Raw genomic sequence first — 13323 nt, forward strand, 5'->3', positions numbered from 1 at the left:
GGTTGAGTATGGTCACAAAATAGAGGAAAAAGTGAAGGCTATGAAAAGTGAAATAAAGGAAAATATACAGGGAAACAGTGAAAGGAAGGAAACCAGGACTCAAATCAATGATTTGGAACAGAAGGAAGAAATAAACATTCAACCAGAACAGAATGAAGAAACAAGAATTCTAAAAATATGAGGAGAGGCTTAGGAACCTCTGGGACAACTTTAATCATTCCAACATCTGAATCATAGGGGTGCCAGAAGGAGAAGAGGAAGAACAAAAAATTGAAAACTTATTTGAACAAATAATGAAGGAGAACTTCCCCAATCTGGCAAAGGAAATAGACTTCCAGGAAGTCCAGGAAGCTCAGAGAGTCCCAAAAAAGTTGGACCCAAGGAAGCACACACCAAGGCCCATCATCATTACATTACCCAAGATTAAAGAGGAGAGAATCTTACAAGCAGCAAGAGAAAAGCAGAGAGTTACCTACAAAAGAGTTCCCATAAGACTATTAGCTGATTTCTCAAAAGAAACTTTACAGGCAAGTAGGGCTGGAAAGAATTATTCAAAGTAATGAAAGGCAAGGACCTACATCCAAGATTATTATAACCAGCAAAAATATCATTTAGAATGGAAGGGTAGATGGAGTGGTTCCCAGATAAGGTCAAGTTAAAGGAATTCATCATTACCATGCTCTTATTATAGGAAATGTTAAAGGGACTTACCCAAGAAAAAGATGATCACAACTATGAACATTAAAATGACAATAAACTCACAACTATCAACAACTGAACCTAAAAAAGAACAAAAACAAAAACTAAGCAAACAATTAGAACAGGAACAGAATCACAGAAATGGAGATCACATGGAGGGTTATCAGTGGGGAGGGAGAAGAATGGAGAAAAAGGTACAGAGAATAAGTATCATAAATGGTAGGTACAAAATAGGGGGAGGTTAAGAATAGTATAGGAAATGTAGAAGCCAAAGAATTTATATGTACAACCCATGGACAAGAACTAAGGGGGGCAGAATGCTGGTGGGAGGGGGATGCAGGGTGGAGGGGAATAAAGGGGTGAAAAAAATGGGACAACTGTAATAGCATAATTAATAAAATATACTAAAAAAAGACCTAATGGTTAATGACATAATAAACTGCTTGGAAATCAGAAAACGATATTCAAATATACAGTGTTATTGTTCACTCGCACATTCCCAACAGCATCAGTAGAAATGTAGCACAATTGTTGTTTAAGATGATGACCTGAGTCACTCAGAAAAGTTTAAATTATCATAAATATATTCTAAGAGAGCTGAATTGCATATAAATTAAGACACTACATCAAAACAATATTCATAAAATAAAAAATTAATAATCAAGAGGAGATAAACTTCTATTATATGGGATGTTCCATTACATAAACTGACTTCCATTGTTCAGTCAGATACATAAGCTCTCTCTCTTTACACATGAGTGTACCTATATATTTTTCTGAATATTAGGGAAACAATTTTTGTATCATTAAAAAATAAAATATACTGATGAGATACAACTTAGGACATATAGGAAAGTAGTAAGACAAATATTTTTAAAAATCTTAGATTTCCAAGATCCATAATCTATTGTTTAAAAAATAGTTGTGATTAAACAGTATCTATAATAATAAAAGCTGCATTTAATATGTGGCAAAAAACCCAGGTTATTATAAGCTCTTCAAAAACATTTTAATGGTTCAAAAATTCTATTTAGTGGCTATGTCATAATACACTTAACCAGCCCCCTAGAGATGAACATAGAGCTTATTTCCAGTTTTATAATGTAGTTACATGTAACGAGATTTGCTATAAGCTGATAATTGTTGAAGATGAGTGAGGGTTTATTTATCATGATGCTCTTCCTACTTTTGTGTACATTTGAAATGTCTATAATAAAAAGGTAAAAATATAAAATATATGATAAACAGCTGTATACAGTGGTTTCTGTTTATTTGCAATTATTTGCATTGTTAGAGTTTAGTACTAGCTGCCTGGTTCAAAGTTTGACTACATTATTGCCTAGTTATGTGACTGTGGGCAAACTACTGATGCTTCTTAGCTCCACTTACAAATGGTAACTTAAAAGGCTGTTGTAAGAATTATATAAGATGATGTGCATCAGATATCTTCCACAGTGCCTGGCATAGTGTTGGTGGGTAGTAACTATGTAAATATTACATTGAAAAAACAAACTTCTGGTTGCATATTTATATGTGTTGTAGTTATAAAAAATCATGATGTATAAACTGAGAAACATGCCCGAAGTAACACACTGAAGTGTGCATCATCTCCATCTCCAGGTTAGGCACTTATTCCAAAGATACAGCCAATGTTGAAATAATAGAGATTACTAATGACCACTGTGGAGTATTTTCTATGTGGTTAATACTGAGCTAAATGCTTCTTATATATTGTCTTACTTAATCTTTACAAGAGTTATCTGAAGCAAGTATTATTAGTATTCTTACTTTATAGCTAAGAAAACTGGGGCTTAAAGATGAATTAACTTGCCCCGAAGAACACAGGAGCAGGCAGGGCCTGTTGGCAAACACAGGTCTGAACCTCTGGAATTCACCCCTGGGCTACTGGAATGGTCTTTGGGTCTTGGGCCCTTTTGCATTGCATAGACCTCAGTGTTTCTCATCTTTATCCTTCAGAGGCCAGAGTTGAATTATGGTCCAATTAGGAAGTTTAACTTTAATCTCTGATTGGAGCATACTTTTCTTTCAGTTTTATTAGTATTGTTTTTAAAATTTATTCTAGAAGATGATTTTAAGAGAATGAAAAGGCATACTTCACAAAATAAGACACCCTTTAAGAATGCCTATCTTATGGTCCAAAAAGATTAATATTCTTCGTGGTTTTCTTTATTTATTTATCCATCCCATATATCCCCTCCCCTTTGCCAACCATCAACTTATTCTTTATATCTATGGGTCTGTTTCTGTTTTGTTTATTTGCTTGGCTTTTTTTTAGAATCCATATATAAGTGAAATCATATGGTACTTGTCTTTTTCTGTCTGACTTATTTCCCTTAGCATAATATTCTCTGGGTCTCCCCCATGTTGTCCCAAATGGCACAATTTCATTCTTTTGAATGGCTGACTAGTATTCCATTGTACATACCACATCTTCTTTATCTGGTCATCTATCAATGGACACCTGGGTGGCTTCCATATCTAGGTTATTGTTAAGTAGAGCTGCAATGAACATAGGGGTGTATATATCTTTTTCATCCATCTTGGTTTTAAACAATGACTTCCCATTGGTTTGATTATGTTATGTCCTTTGTAAAATAACTCATTATCAACAACACACATATGTACACTCTTTAGAAAACCTATAACATGGTCTATGTTTACATATTTCATGTTGAATATGTAGCCTGTTAATGAGTATGCATATGCGTGTATGTGAGAGTAGGACACAGAGTGAAAGTCTGAATTTGGAAAATGCTGTGAAAGTCTGGAAAAGGTGGTTTTCTACAAGCACGGAAAATTAAGTGACAGAAGAGCATAATTTAAAAAAATAGTCAGATGGCAAAGTAATTCTTTTTTTCTGGGTCTGGGAGGCTACTCTTGCACAAGATATTCTAGACGAGAAACACCAAAGGGGATGCTGCAGCTCCTCAGCCTGAGATAGCCCGTTTATGCATCTGTATTACAAAAAATGTGACATCTCTAGCAAGCTCACAGTACTGAGCAAAGTGCTACAGTTATAGCTGGGAATTTGTTTTTCAGGGCTGGCTCTATTTACTGAGGGTTTTTTTTTTTTTTTTTTTTTTTTGTCTATTCCTTCCTGGGGGGTGGGCACAGTGGGGTGTTTTTGCCGGGTGGGGATTTGAAAGAGGGAGTTTTTGTGAGCTCTATTTTGGATTTTGGTGAATAAGAAAGCAGGGAATTTGCCAGCCTGTTACTCAGTTATACTGAAACATTATGCAAACTGCCTCAATTTGGAGCACAGAAGGTGCTGAAAAATTTTTCCGAGGAGGTCTTGAAATATCTAAGCCTGTCTTCAAGGAAGGACTTGTTTGTCTCAAAAATCACCCTGTAAACAATAGCTATGTTGTCTCTTCTCCCATCCATGGCCCATCTAACCCATTGCCCAGAGTATTACACTCTAAAAGTAGCCAGTATGACATTTTACAAATTACTTTGTGTCCTTTATTCCCAGGAGATTATTGAGAAGAACATGCTTGCATGAGGGCTTTCTTTATAAACTCATTTCTACATATGTGCACTGTTAGGCATGGGCTGCAAATGTTTGAGCAAGCTGTATTTCCATATTTGCATTGTCCAGTCTATTTTCTTATTTTCCTGAATATGCCTGAACATATGCGTCAGTATAAACATGCAACTGCATAGACATGTCTATGTGTGTTTCCAATTCCATATTATCTTGAAAATGGTTCAGCTTTCTAGAAACACAGCCACATAATTTGTTTTGCTTTGAAAAACTGTTCAGCAAAAGCATGCAGGTCATAATGGTGGTAACAGACCATTTATTGAAGCGCTGGAACAAATATAAAACAAAGTCTCGGACACTGTCAGAGAGCAGCACTTCCCTTGTGAGACCCTCTAGGCTAAGGGCTAAGTAAGGACTGAGTGAGACAATAATAAAGCAAATACCCTTAGGCTTTCAAGCACTAACAACCAGCTCAGGGGTAGCAGCATTTGTAGACCTTGATGGTACAGCGATGTCCTCAACCTTTGCTTTCAGACACTAGATCACTGTTTAAGTAGCCTTTATCATTTCCCCTTAATTTTTGTTGAAGATGCCCTTGAAATGATATCATATTTATTCCTGACAAAGCATATGCATATTGTGGCATCACTGTAAAACCAACAAATGGTTTTAGCTCCACGAAAAAGAAAATTCCAACAACCTTTCATGCTGAGATTTCTCAAGCTAGTTCTCAGCACAGAAGTGATTTTTTTTTTAAGTTGCATAAAGCCTAGCAAGGTTTAAGTTTTCTCAGCAAGGAGAAAGTGTTTTTCAGCTGTTAAATTTTTCAGATGCTGTTTTTGAATTTGGATAAAACTCAAAAACATGTTTGTTTTAAAATGTAAACCTTTTTATGTACAGAGGTTTGCATATAGAGAAATGCTATTACTATGTTTAAAGATACTCTCTTTTGAAATAAGGAAGTCAGAGGAATTTAAACATAACAAACTACACCTTGTTTTGTGAACATCTCATTAGACACCACAACAAGTATGATGCTTTGGAGGACCGCTGATGCACACGATTGCTGACAGGATCACTTATGAACTGCTAGTGGATGTATTCTGTGTGTGAGCAGAGGGTGACCAGGTTTGAAATGAAGAGCATCCTTATAAGTCAGCTTTTGAAAGACCTTTACTCCAGTTGTATGGCAGTTCTTGGCTCTAAACCTGCTTGATTCCCCAGCTGTTAACTGGGCCAAAGTTGATGCAACATATGGTATTTCAAACGCAAAAATGGTGAGGAGACACACTGAGGTCTTGGCGGAGAGGCAGAGATGAGGGGATATCATCAGAAGGCTGTGCTGCCTGCCATTTCTAATGGGTCTTGTCATTCTTCTATTTTAGGCAAATTGTAGTTATGCTGAATGGGAGTAGATATTATATTGATCTACCCCACCCTTTTGGCTTCCAAACATCTATCCACCATTCACAGTAAGAAGTACGTTTTACCTTGTGATCCACGGATTGTTTACACACATACATGGATACACACGTGCACATGTGTGTGTGTTCCAGAGGCAGAAGGTAATTGATCTATCCAAATTTTAAATCTTAAAATTCTTCATAATTCTGTCGAGTGTTTTATTGTTTGGAAAGTTGAAGATCAAGGTGCAGGAATTCAGCACACTTCAAACTTCTAACCTAGGATTTTCCAAATTTGAAAAATAGACCTGATTATCTGATGTAGTCTTTGAAATGCCAACGAAATTCATTCTTTCCCTTATTCTTTCACAATTATTCATTTATTCATTCTCCAAACATTTACTGATGGCCTACTATATGCCTCACATGACATACCTGCAATACATTTCCAGAACAATTACCTATAGTTGTTTCAGGATTAATTACAGGTTGGACCAGATGGTTCTTGAAAAGCAGAATCTTCCAGAGTCAAACAATGAGTTCATAGTATTTCCTATCTAGTAACCAAAAGTCCTGATAGCATCCCTTCTAACCTCTTATTATGGTTCTAGTATAAAATAATAAGTATTTTTATTTACTTTTCATATTCAACATTAATTAAATTGTTAAAGGCAATGACAAGATTTTAATGTCCGAACATTACTAAATAATTTTCCCACAATAAAGTCTTCCTCACACCTTACATGACACAGAAAACGCTCACACAGATTTCCTCAAGCTGCAGCTGGGCAGGGAACTGACCGTCACCTCACTTTACGATGATTTTAAAGTAAATGAGCTGAAGCATGTGGAGTTTTAAGAAGCAGAGCAAATAAACAGAGTACAGCAGTACTACCAGACCACATGTCTGTGCCCTTTCTGATGAGGACAGTGTATGTAAGGTAAGAAGACAGGTCCTAAATTCTTATCACTAGAACCTATTTAAGGGGGCAGGTCCTCCTATTCTGGAATTTCAAATGAATTAACTTTGTATTTTGAGAATTATGTCTTGGACATTATTAAAACATGGTAACTGGACATTGTTTTATGCATGTAATTGTAGGCCACCTTTTCAAAAGACCTTTTTAGAATTTATTGGAGAATATCAGTTAGTAAGATTATACGTTTCAAGTGTACAATTCTATAATACATCATCTATATGTTGTGTTGTATGCTCACCACCCAAAGTCTAGGGTACAGTGCTTTGTCTGCCTAAAGTTATTCCATCTTTTAAACCCTTGACTCTGCATAAATGACAACTTGGCACGTGCACACTGGCACAAGAAAGAAAGTAACTCCTAAGATCACATAAGCAGGGACATGGCAGGTCTCAAGCACTGGGGGCCAAAGGCACCAGAAATATGGGCAGACAGCTTAACATTGTCCCCCTTTTATGCCTGTGCATTGTTTCTATATGGAAAATCACATTTCTCAGGGAGTATATGTGTAAATATGCATCTGCTAGTGTTTTGGCAACTCTAAGTTACCTAAGTTAGTTTTGATCAACACTGTCAAATTTTTAAACCCACCAACATAATAAAAGCAAGTTTCAAAAACACAAACAAACCTTCCAGTACATTGTGTGCTCTGCTGCTCCAAGCCTCAGCTTCAAGACAAAAGGAGAGCGAGACTTTGTCATTCACTAGCTGTTAATAATCGAGAGAAGATCTGCCAGACAAGCTCTTCAAGGGCTCTGTCTGTCTGGACCAGGTATACACTGCTATACACAAAGGGCTGTGCAGGAGGAGAAAAATGAGTGTTCATGGACAATGATGCAGCCTTCTTAATTAAGATTTTCATTACTGATACATACATTAAGTTCTGCAACTGCAAGAGCCAAAGCACTGTCATGTGCAGGTAGATGTCCCTGATTCCATCTTCAGGCAGTAAAGCTAAAACATATTAAATGTGCACCCAGCAAACGTTGTGGGAGCCAGGAGAGCTCCAGAAATATTATTGTTGGAATTCAGAGAGGCCTCATTAAAAGCAAATTTGTAATGCATCTAATAGGCAGGAGAAAGGCCCATGCCAATAGGCTGTGTGTGCGCGTGCACGTGTGTGCGCACGTGTTCCGGTGCGGGGGCTGCTTTGAGGTCCAGAGCCACAGACAAAGGTAACTGCAGCTGACCTAGAAATAATCTCTCTATAAATACATCAATAGCTCAGGCCTCAAAAGGAACTTTGGTGTTGAAGTTTTCCAATGCCTATTGTTGAGAAAGGAAATAAATGGCTGAGTTTGGGTAGCTTTTGGAAGATGGTGAAGGCTCATGTCCACAGCCGGCCCTGACTCTGTCCCTGTGGGTCACTCAGTCTGTTTTCCCTGGATCCTCAGACTGGTCCACAAGTCAGTGTGGTCTGCCAAGGGGTATGCTGTTCCCATGAAATAATCAGACTGGGGTGTGGAGAAATCTTTCTTTTTAGATCAAGTTATTTTTACAAAAAGAATTTTACTAAGAGATGAGTATAAACTAAAACCCTTTACAATCCTAGAAATGGATGAATATCTAGAGTGCGTGGTTTTGATTCCACATTAACTAAAGCCTATCTCATTTTAGGATCTCATTTTAGGTGCAGTTAATATGAACACAATTCCCTGTTGTTTTTCTGGCTAACTGGTTGCATCCGCTCCAGTTTTCTAGTCTGCATCCTTTGGTGAGCTACTCATAGAGCTCTGCTCTCCTCTTCAAAGAAGGCCTCCATCTCTTGGTCATTACTAGAGTGGAGATGAAGGATAAATGCTGTACTTCATGAGAGATCATTTTATCACAACAGTCAAAAATTATACCTTCATTTCTTATTAGGTAAAGTATTTATTGGAATTTGAATGTAACCTCCCTTTTTCTCAGAAGGAATAAACTATAATCCAACACCCAAATGGCTCAAAAGAAATTCTTCAAACTCTCTTGGCTACAGTTCTTTGCTATTTGGGTGAAAGGGAAAATTTCCCAATAACGGTGCCCAGTAAGATTTCTCTTGCATTCCTGCACCAAGATTCAAGTCTCTGAAGAGGTTTTCTGGATGGTAGTGTACATTTCTGAAACTCTTTTCCTAGGGATATTAGAGGGTTGGGTGGTGGCGTGAACACACTGTGAGGTGGCCGGCTTCTGCGTCTGTTCTAGATGGGCGATGCTAATGATTGGCGGTGAGAAGATGAAGAAATTGATTCTTTAGAAGTTAGTGGATAGATAGTGCTTAGGCACTCTGACAACAGGTACTTCCTGCATTTTGGGGGCAGTAAAGGGCACTAAGGTTCTTCCTAACCTTCCCTAAGAAGTACTGTTACAAAACTGCTGCAGGGGCACGCGCAGCCAGTCAGGGGAGAACCAGCGCAGTGGGCATCGTTTCAGGCATAGTCACGATGGAAAAGAGCCAGAGGAAGATCCCAGAAAATGATTCAAAGTGGAGATTTCCTATTACTTTTCTTATGCATCCTTGACTAGCCTGTAAGGACCAAACAGACCCAAGGACATTGTTAAAAAATTTATGTGTATCTTTTCCTCAAATTATGTCAGGACACACATGCTTCTCTTATCCAAAATACAGGGTTAAATTTAAATTAGAGGTGACAATTATTCATCGTGTACCAAAAAGCCTTGAAGTTGACAGGAAGGAACTAAAGGTGGAATCCATTTTTGTCTGTCAAAGTGTGAGAGGTAAGACAGCCCATTCTAAGTAAATATCTGGAAGTGATTTTCTGGGATAAGGTAGGTATGCCTGATTTGTCTTCAATAACCCCATGTTGGGGGAATGAGGAATAACAAAGAGACTACAGAAAGAATGCCTAAAATTCACTCTTCAAAAGAAGAATCTCATGAAACAAAGACATTTTATCACTGCAAAGACTTGAATAAGATGCCTCTGCGAGTACCCTAGTAGGAAGATTCTTTGAATAAGGAACCCTTATAATGCCAATTAATAACTTTCAACATTAACCATCATTACCTGTGTCCCCATTTGGCTTCTAAGTACAGGTTACGGGATGGAGGCAGGTGTGTAACACATGAAGTTTCCTAAGATCATCATTAAGAAAGCGAGACTTCAGCACTGAGGCTTGGGTCCACTGATCTGGCTGCACTGCAGGAAGCACTGAAGCCTGGCTGGAACCACAACCTCTCACCTTCTGGGTGTTTCACTGCTCAGGTGGAGAACAAGCTGTTTACTAGGCCTGGTTTCTGCCGCTCTGCTTAGCTTGTGGCTGGCTTAAAGGATTTCCATACAATCTTCAGCATGGTTTGTCTTTCTTCTTCTCCCTTTCTGGACAGGGCCTAAGGATTTAAGGCATGCACAACTTCGACATACACAGTTTTCCACCAAAAAGGGAGAAAGAATGGCCCAGAGCACATGCTGAGGAATGCTCCAATTACCACTCGGAACAGCTTTGCACAGCCCCATCCCTCTGAAAGATGCTTCCTATCCCAAAACACAGGGAAGACACACTGTCACAGTTTAGATGGTGGAGGCAGGGACTGATGCTGTCAGTGTGGCATTTCTGCCTCTCTAGCGTCTTTCACTTTCCCTGAAGTTGCTGAAAAATATTCCACTTCATTAAGTATGTAGTAATACACATGGGAGTCAGAGAGAGAGAGAGAAAGGTGGAGGACATTGATGACATGGCCTCTAGCACTTTATTTATGAGAACATCCAGAAATCTCTATCTACATCTGGTAGAAGAATAGTGTCAATTCTGCCCTGGAGACATGGATCAGGCAATATTGCCAGTGTGCATTTCTCCCTTCCCAATAATTTACTGACTCTGGAGTCTGATGGAAGAGCTCAGATGATCATTTTTATATTCATATGAGGGAACAATTAGCCAGCCCCTTTGGGGGATGATGGTGCCAAATAAACATATATGACCAGGAAGTGCTACTGCCCCTACTCAGACACTCTGCACGTGACGCCTGGCTCTGAGTGGTGCCTTGCTCGCCAGCATTCCCGGGAGGGCAGCGCGGTGGGTGCTGCTATCAGGGCACAGTAAATGGCGGCCAGGGCGGCTTCCAGGACCTCAGGGAGCACTGCCTTTGCAGCGCAAAATGCAACTAAGCCACGAAATGTGTGTTAGACTGATTATTTGCCCTTTCCAAATTTTTGTGTTAGTCACCCTTTCATTGCTGGATTATAACCATTCTTAATATATTAGAAATATGACACAAATATATTTCCCAGTTTTAAAAAAATATTTTCTACCACAGTGATTTTCATGTAATAGAATTTAATATTTTTATTTACATTTTCAGATTTTGATTTTAGGCTTGAGAAAAAAAATCCCAATATAAAAAATTCACCTGTATAGCAAAAATTACAGCGAACAATTACAGAATTCGTGCAGATGAAGAGAAATGGGCAATGTTTTCTTTGCTGGGGGACATGCATTGACACACTCTTCTGTGAGGACAGTTTAGCAATAGATACATTTAACCATGGCAGTTCCACTAGTAGAAATTGATTCTAAGGAGGTAATTAGGCACATGCATTTTCAAAATGCATATGTGAATAAAAACAGTTACTGTAACTTTCAATTAGAAAAAATACCAAATATCTTAAATATATACCAGTAAGTAATTGATCAATAAATTATTCATGTACCGGAGTACAATACAGCTGTCAAAAAGATAATATAGATCTATATTTATTAAATGGAAAATGCTTATTACAATGTTGAGTGAAAAAGCAGATTACAAAACAGCAAGAAGCTTTTCCTTTCCTTTTGGAAACAGAAAGACAAAGATAAAGAGAGAGACAGACAAATAGATGTGTATGAAAATATATTTGCCAAAGCATTAATAGCGATTATGTCTGGGAGGTGAGATTTTGAATGAATTTTACCTTCTGTATATATCTGTATTGTAACAAATCCAAACAAACTAAATGTATTTTTTTTAGAAATAAAAATTAGATCTTTTACTTTGGGGAGAAAAACAGCATAGATTCACCCTATAACAATTACTTAAAAACTCAAATACGAGCTTCATGACCAGTAGCAATTAGTAACCCTGTTAACAGGGTGACATCATTACCTGCCCATTTTCTTGATGGGTGATGTCACTGCTTCCTCCATTCTCCTCCATGTTTGACAAGTCAGGTGATGCATTGTAGTGCTCACCTTAAAGGACTTTAAAGCTCAAATACCAGATATAACCCAGATATTTATATCTAGGGCATAGTTAGGTAAATTGGGGGATTTTGTATAATACAAAATTATTCAGACATTACAGAGTTTGCAGTTATAATGGAAAATACTTATCATATAATATTTAGTTAAAATAGGGTACAACCATATAGATACAATGTATGCTCAATTATGTTAAAATTCAGAGAACAGACTAGAGAGTGATCTAAAAAATTGTTAATGATAATTGTTTCTATGTTGTGGGATTATGGATGTTTTCTCCTTACCCTATACTTTCTTAATATTTTACAGTAAGTGTGAATTATAGGATCATGAAAGAAGTAAATAGTAAAAAAAGTACAGCTGCTTTGCTCAACAGCTGCCAAATTTTACCCCAGATGTATCTGCAATTTACTTTTGAGTCAAATAGCCCTGATGTCATTTCCTAAAGGGAATCTAGCAGAATGGAATGTGTTGAAATAATGGGAAGCCATCACTGCCATCGCCTCTTTCTAAGGCACATTTTACCCTGCAGAGGTCATGGTCAAAAAAATTACAGTGTAGGTTGCATGTATCACACACCCTTATGAAACATGTGTTATAACCAAACTGACAGCTTAAACGTTGTGCCTTAACATTAGTCAGGTACAAATGCACAGCTAGTCATGACCTTGAACCTATGCACCTGATATATCTAACAACATTTAAGAAAAGGATTTTTTGTATCTCTCAGATCAGCCATGACTTCTGCAGGGTTTATAATGCTTAGGATAAATCCGAGTAAGGAATCCTCCTTCTATTGGAAATTAGAAATTTCCCCATTCTTCAGGTCTTTTCCACATCTTGTCTTACATTCCTAGAAGCTAGAATTTAATTACCCTATAGGACCCTGTCATGTCTCTAGGTCTGGAAGCTGTTTTTGGAGGCTGATGGTGTAGGTCACCATTAGAAAGAGGCTCATCTATTGATTTCAAATGGGAGTTTCCCTGAATAAGAAGGACGAGCTATTTCATAAGGTCTTCAACAGATAATTCACTTTCTTTTTCTTCTCTCTTCATCCCCCTTTTAGTAAACAGTCTTTCTGTATGGTTAGATGGCAACTCTTACAGTTTAGAGAGAATGCGCCCAGTACCAATACCACACTTCACGTGGGTTATCTAATTATTCCTAAATTATCATATTTTAGCAAAGTGGTGATGAAGAAATCAGAGTTGTCATTCATATGAGGTCTGTCCAGAGAAAGTCCAACCATTGTCACTATAACGAGAACAGTTTGCATGACATTGACGTAACCTGGCAGCCAAGGAGAGTGGACTGGAATGTGCATGGGTGAACAATGACGACTTCACTGTACACATCAGTGGGGGCCATAGACACTCTTGAGTGAGCATGTGCACTGTGCAGTCATCGCATTCAAAATGACAGACCAAGCAGAGCAACGAATCTGCATTAAATTTGCGTTAAGCTTGAACATCCCTCCACGTAAACTATTTGGATGGTTCAGGAGGCCACAGCTATGGGCAGCTGGTGAGCAGCAGTGTCATCATGACAACGTGCTCTCTCATGCA

General features: G+C 38.0%; 1 protein-coding gene across 34 annotated transcripts in view; it reads right to left on the reverse strand.

Moving 5' to 3' along the window:
• Positions 1 to 13323, reverse strand: part of ZBTB20 (zinc finger and BTB domain containing 20) — an 830054-nt gene that overhangs the window by 170844 nt on the left and 645887 nt on the right. Inside the window, exon 7 of one of the 34 annotated variants that reach the window (XM_053918381.1) lies at positions 712 to 780. The exons of the other annotated variants lie outside the window; for them this stretch is intronic. The gene's annotated coding sequence lies outside the window, so the exon portion shown is untranslated. The remainder of the gene's footprint in view (positions 1 to 711; positions 781 to 13323) is intronic. 34 annotated transcript variants of the gene reach the window in all.

Source organism: Desmodus rotundus, chromosome 2 (assembly GCF_022682495.2).
Source record: "Desmodus rotundus isolate HL8 chromosome 2, HLdesRot8A.1, whole genome shotgun sequence".
NCBI lineage: Eukaryota > Metazoa > Chordata > Mammalia > Chiroptera > Phyllostomidae > Desmodus > Desmodus rotundus.